The sequence below is a fragment of the Vicia villosa genome, linkage group LG7, assembly GCF_029867415.1.
Source record: "Vicia villosa cultivar HV-30 ecotype Madison, WI linkage group LG7, Vvil1.0, whole genome shotgun sequence".
NCBI lineage: Eukaryota > Viridiplantae > Streptophyta > Magnoliopsida > Fabales > Fabaceae > Vicia > Vicia villosa.
In genome coordinates, this window is record NC_081186.1 from 48,734,783 (window position 1) to 48,742,288 (window position 7,506).

The window sequence follows — 7,506 nt, forward strand, 5'->3', positions numbered from 1 at the left end:
ATTCAACAGTAACATTGCCAACATTTCCGCTGGAACCACCCTGAGTTTCTGTGACGAAGATCTTCCTGAAGAAGGAGTGGACCATAATCTGCCACTTCACATCTCAGTTGGCTGCATGGGTGATGTACTCACGGGAGTCCTAATAGACAACAGATCCTCTCTTAACGTCATGCCTAAATCAACATTATCAAGATTATCCTTCAAAGATTATCCGCTAAGGGACAGTCACGTCATCGTCAAAGCATTTGATGGATCAAGGAAGTCAGTTTTTGGAGAGGTAGATCTTCCCATAACTATTGGACCTCAGACGTTCAAAATTACTTTCCAAGTTATGGATATCCCGGCACAATATATTTGTTTCCTAGGTCGCCCATGGATTCATGAGGCTGGGGCAATTACTTCAACACTTCATCAGAAACTGAAGTTCATTAGAAATGACAAATTGGTAACCGTATGTGGAGAACGAGCTTTGATCGTCAGCAACCTGTCATCATTCTCCGACATAGAACCAAAAGAAGTCACGGGAACTAAATTCCAAGCACTTTCCTTGGACAAGGAAAAAGGAAAAGAGAAAGCAGCGTCTATTTCTTCCTACAAAGATGCAATCCAAGTTGTAAAGGATGACACTACCAGTGGTTGGGGGCACATTAATATTCCTACCAACAACAAGAACAGAACATGAGTTGGATTCTTTCCAACATCATCAAAGACTATTCCAGGAATTGAGGTAGTTCTTCCAATTCAAGAAACTTTCCGCAGTGGAGGTTTTCTTCAACCTGTTCAACAAACAGTCAATACCATCGATACGGAAGACACCGATGAGAATTTTGAGGTGGAATGTATGTCCTACCTTCTCGAGGCAGGATACATATCCCTATCAGAGTCTGATTCGCCTTGCTGTTATCCAACTAAAGGATCTGAAAGTAAGACTCAACCAATCAGTGACGAAGTTACTAACAGCTTCACCACCAGAATTCATGGTTCATCAGAAGAAGTTCCTCCTATCCCCAAAGAGGCTTGGGACACATTAGGAGAACCAAGCGGAAAATTCGACTACATGGGGAAATACTCCGCTCCTGAAAGTTCAAGAATCTCTCTTGAAGACATTGTTCCAACTGGATGGAACATTGATTACGAGTACCTCTCTCAGCCAAAAGAGATATATAACCCTTGCTATTCATCATCAGCATCTGATGAAGTCATCATTGAGGATTATGTCCCCAAGTCACCTTCCGAGGCTACTGATTTAGAGTTCACATACCTAGTCAATGCCATCTTGGGAGAAGAGCAAGACCAAAATACAGAAGAGGATGATCTCGAAAGTGTCTCCGACAACGAGTCTCTCCATTCAGAAGATTGGAAGTTTCCTCAAAAGAAAAACCGACATACTCCACATGGAAATGGGTATGCTCACACCGCTCAGTCTGCTAAAGTAGAAGAAGATCATCTGAGTGTTGCAAAGACAGTGGTTGGTAAATCAAGACCTACCACAGGCCAACTTAAGCCTAAGGTGCCAGATTACTTAGTGCACAATGGGGTTCGCCACTATTGGACAACTGTTGAAGTTTCAACTGTTGTTCGCACTCCTAAGTAGGAACTTTCACCGTTATTTTATCCTCTCACCATAGCCCAGGGTGAAGAGATGTTTCATAGGGCTTTGCATTTTACTATTTCTTAGGAAAACGTCCCTTTTTGCTTCGCCCAAAGCAATAGAGTTTTGTTTTATAGGGTCTTTGTTTCAAGAAATGACTGTTAATAAATAAAAATGTCATTTTGTTCCTTCGTTAGTTTTTCCTTTTCTTTTTTTCGGAAATTGGTAATCCTAAAAAAACACCCTTAAAAAAACATCAAAAAAAAAAATTATTAACTGCATACACCGAGTCTTCCCTCGTTGTGTAAATAAAACTTATCACACATATGCAGATTAATCATAAAACACCCCGTTGAAACGTGCGACCGTATGACTTCTCCAAGCTTTGGGTTTCCTGTATTCGAGGCAAAGGAAGAAGAAGACGAAGAAATATCAAAGGAAATTTCACGGTTATTTCAACAAAAGGAAGAGGCCATTCAGCCCTACAATGAGCCTCTAGAGATCATTAACCTTGGTTCCGATGGAAACAAAAAAGAGGTTAAGATTGGAGCTTCGCTCAGTTCATAGATTAGAGAGAGTTTGATACAGCTGCTCAAAGAGTTCTCAGATGTCTTCGCTTGGTCTTATTAGGATATGCCAGGGTTGGATACCAGTATAGTGGATCATCACTTACCGTTAAAAGCAGAATGCCCTCCGGTCAAGCAAAAATTGAGAAGAACTCATCCAGAGATGGCCATGAAAATCAAAGAAGAAGTTCAAAAGCAAATCAACGCTGGTTTCCTCATCACTTCAGAATACCCTCAGTGGTTAGCTAACATTGTTCCCGTTCCTAAGAAAGACGGAAAAGTCCGCATGTGCGTCGACTACAGAGATTTGAACAAGGCTAGCCCTAAGGACGATTTTCCTTTACCACATATTGATATGTTGGTGGATAGTACAGCAAAATCCAAAGTTTTCTCATTCATGGATGGATTTTCAGGATACAATCAGATCAAAATGGCACCTGAAGACATGGAGAAAACAACTTTCATCACCCCTGGGGCACGTTCTGCTATCGCTTTATGCCTTTTGGACTAAATAACACGGGGGCAACATATCAAAGAGCCATGACTACACTTTTCCACGACATGATGCATAAGGAAGTGGAAGTTTATGTTGATGACATGATTGCTAAATCAGAAAATAAGGAAGATCACATACAAAATCTGACAAAGTTATTTCAACGCTTACAGAAGATTCAGCTTCGCCTGAATCCCAACAAGTGTACCTTTGGTGTCTACTCAGGAAAACTCCTTGGTTTCATCGTCAGCAAACGAGGAATTGAAGTGGATCCAGACAAAGTCAAGGCAATTCAAGAAATGCCTTCACCCAGAACCGAGATACAAGTTAGAGGATTTCTTGGACGTCTGAATTACGTCTCGAGATTCATATATCTCATGACAGCAACTTGTGCTCCAATTTTCAAACTTCTACAGAAAAATCAGAATTGCGTCTGGACAGACGATTGCCAGAAAGCGTTCGACAGCATTAAGGAATATCTGCTCGAACCACCCATCCTGTCTCTTCCAGTGGAAGGAAGACCTTTGATAATGTACCTAACCGTCTTAGAAGATTCCATGGGTTGTGTCCTTGGACAGCAAGACGAGACAAAGAGAAAAGAGCATGCCATCTACTACTTGAGCAAGAAATTCACGGACTGTGAATCCCGCTACTCCATGCTCGAGAAAACCTGTTGTGCTTTGGCCTGGGCTGCCAAGCGTCTCCGCCAGTATATGATTAGACATACTACTTGTTTGATTTCCAAGATGGATCCAATCAAGTACATTTTTGAAAAGCCTGCTTTAACTAGGAGAATTGCCCGTTGGCAGATGCTGTTATCAGAATATGACATTGAGTATCACGCACAGAAAGCCGTAAAAGGAAGCATTCTAGCTGAGCACCTGGCTCACCATCCACTCAATGGTCATGAATCAACCAGTTTTGACTTTCCAGACGAGGACGTTATGTACCTCAAGATGAAAGATTACGACGAGCCACTACCAGACGAAGGACCTGAGATAGGATCCCAATGGGGCTTAATCTTTGACGGAGCTGTCAATGCTTATGGACGAGGAATTGGGGCAATCATTGTTACACCTCAGGGTACCCATATTCCATTTATCGCTAGATTAACTTTCAAATGCACAAACAATGAGGCCGAATATGAAGCTTGCATCATGGGTCTCGAAGAAGCCATGGATCTAAGAATCAAACACTTGGATGTATACGGAGATTCTGCTTTGGTCATCAATCAAATCAAAGGAGAATGGGAAACACGCCAACCAGGGCTAATCCTTACAAAGACTACACGAGAAGATTGTTACCATTCTTCGACAGGGTAGGTTTTCATCACATTCCTCGTGAAGAAAACAACTTGGCTGATGCATTAGCCACACTCTCTTCCATGATTAGGATAAATCATTGGAATGACATTCCTCAGATCGATGTTATGCGCCTGGATAGGCCCGCTCATGTTTTCACAGTAGAAGCAATCATCGACGACAAACCGTGGTATCACGACATCAAGAACTTTCTTCAAAGACAAGAGTACCCGCTTGGGGCATTAAAGAAAGATAGAAAGACTTTGAGGAGGTTAGCTGGCAAATTCTTCCTGAATGAAGATGTTCTGTACAAGAGAAATTTCGACATGGTTCTGCTCAGATGCGTTGACAAGAAAGAAGCAGAGATACTCATGAGAGAAATACATGAAGGTTCCTTTGGTACTCACACCAATGGACACACCATGACAAGGAAAATACTGAGAGCAAGATATTATTGGCTGACAATGGAATCAGATTGCTACCAGTATGCAAAGAAGTGTCACAAATGTCAGATCTACGCCGATAGAATTCATGTGCCACCATCTCTTCTCAACATACTCTCTTCCCCTTGGCCTTTCTCCATGTGGGGAATCGACATGATTGGAATGATTGAGCCGAAAGCGTCCAACGGACATCGCTTCATCTTGGTAGCCATAGACTATTTCACCAAGTGGGTTGAAGCAGCTTCATATGCAAACGTCACAAGACAAGTTGTTGTCAGGTTTATCAAGAATCACATCATATGTCGCTACGGCATTCCTAGTAGGATAATCACTGACAATGGGTCAAATTTGAATAACAAAATGATGAAGGAGCTTTGTGAAGAATTCAAGATTGAACATCACAATTCATCTCCCTACAGACCAAAGATGAATGGAGCTGTAGAAGCAGCTAACAAAAATATCAAGAAAATCATTCAGAAGATGGTCATCACTTACAAAGATTGGGATGAAATGCTCCCGTTTGCTCTTCATGGTTACCGTACATCTGTACGTACTTCGACTAGGGCAACTCCTTTCTCCCTTGTATATGGCATGGAGGCAGTCCTACCTATAGAGGTTGAGATTCCATCAATGAGAGTCTTGATGGAGGCAAAATTAACAGAAGCCGAGTGGTGTCAAAGCAGATTCGATGAATTGAACTTAATCGATGAAAAGCGCATGACAACTTTATGCCACAGACAACTATATCAACAAAGAATGAAGAAAGCTTTCGACAAAAAGGTTCGACCTCGCACAATCAAAGAAGGCGACCTTGTACTAAAAAAGATTCAGTCTTTTCTCACAGATTCGAGAGGGAAATGGACTCCCAATTATGACGGCCCATACGTGGTCAAGAGAGCTTTCTCAGGAGGAGCCTTAATACTCACGACTATGGATGGAGAAGAATTCACCCATCCTGTGAACGTCGACGCAGTCAAGAAATACTTCGCCTAAATAAACAAAAGAACAGCTCGCTAAATTGAAAACTCGCAAAGAGCGGCTTAGGCAAAAAAGAGCGTCTCGGTGAAACGAAAATCTGAAAGGGCGATTCAGGCAAAAGTTAGAGACATAAAAAAATATATAATAATCAATCCCGGTAGACTTAAAACCCGAAAGGGGTAGTTTACGCAAAAGTTAGGGATATATGGCAAGTAACTGTGTTCAGGACAAACTTGATCATTCGAAATCCATAGTGGAGTATTCATCATCAGTAGGTCATCTTCTACAAAGCACGAATACAGCGCAATTCAGAGTGGAAGGGAAAGATAACGGTCGTCACGTTTCATCGTAGCCCTTTTCCCAAAAAATTACCAATTTCCAACTTTGTAAATACTCCATGGGATCAAGCATTTGGCTGGTTACCATTCCATAAATAATAATTTGAGCCTTGTGCCTTTATTTGCAATCGAGTCTTATTCAGTTTCTTGAAATGCATTTTGAGTTTAAACAGTCATTTTCTTGAAACAAATGTTTTCATAAAATAAAACGAATTTATTTACCAAAATAGAGGTGAAATTTCTTTCTAAGGCTTGCATACAATGGGAAGAATGCAAATAGTTGCTCCGAGAACGGTTGAGACTCCGGGAACCAAGATTTCCCCATGAGGTCGCTTTGCGAACATCTCCCGATGACGGATCTTCAATTCAAGTCATATCACTCACTTCAAAACAGCGGGCAACTGATAACCAGGTATCCCCAATGGAGTGCATATCTCAAGAAGAAGACATCTTCTGATCAACAAGATTCAAGTCGTATCCCAGGATTTCACATCTGCGATAATTCTATTCACATTCACTTTACATTTTATAATTTTCACGCATACATTACATCATAATTGCATAATTAGCATAGTCTAGTTAGACTTCGATCATGTTAGTGCCCGAGTCACTGGGCATGAACACGAGTTTCCTCTGCAAGTTGTGAAAGAACTTTCTTCTTTATGATGACGGTTCACACACAAGGATCTCCCCGAGCAAGTCAACAAATGGCAATCTCCTTTAAAGAGGTAGTTTGTTCACTTTTGGAGTTCCCCAGCCGAGATTCTCCCGCAGAGCGACACTCGGCAATCTTCTTCAGATAAGATAGTCTATTTCGCATTTTGGAATTCCCCACAGAATCGATGAGCGGTTTTCTTCTCCAAGTAGTTCAGATTCCCCGGCATAATTGACAAGTGACAGTTTTTCCTCCTGGAAAACATTTGGTATTTCCTCAGCGGGGTCAATAAACGGCACTTTCCGTCAAAGAAAATAATTTGGAACCTCCCAAGCAGATCGACAAATGATCCCCAGCGGAGTCAATGAATGGCAGTCTTCGTCAAAAAGATAGTTCAGGTTCCTCAACATAAGTAGACAAATGATGGTTTTCATCCCGAAAACAGTTTGTCCGCTTTCAAGCAAAGTCATTAGCCCCTCAAAAGATCATGAGGCCATATGACATTCTTTCAAAGACGTCAAGTCGGAAGGAAAGATGGTGAAGTTTCTTTATTACCATCAAATGGCATCTCATCTCCAAGTGCTGATGAGAAGTTTGATGAGGAAACAAACCTTTGAAGTTTCTTTATTACCATCAAATGGCATCTCATCTCCAAGTGCTGATGAGAAGTTTGATGAGGAAACAAACCTTTAAAGTTTCTTTATTACCATCAAGTGGCGTCTCATCTCCAAGTGCTGGTGAGAAGTTTGATGAGGAAACAAATCTTTGGAGAATTTCTCTTTATCTGAGATATTGTCCAAAATCACAACTTAGGCCAGTTTCGAGATATGGACATCCGAAACGAGGGGAGGTTGTTTACCTTTTTCTAAGTATCAACACTTAGTTAAAGAAGATGGATTGCGCATCCTGCATTGCCATTCATTCACCGGAATCCACATCACGTATTTCTACAGGAGTTTGTCTCCTCATCCCCGCCAAGCGCGACGACGGGATCAATCCATGCAGAGATTTTATCATTACAACATCTCAGGAGCGCCCAAAATTCGGGCATTCTTTGGTATTTAAGTCTCTTTCACGCAGGAGAGATCGAGATATCAATCTTTCTCCCTCCAGATAAAAGAAACTTAAATAGGGGCATCTG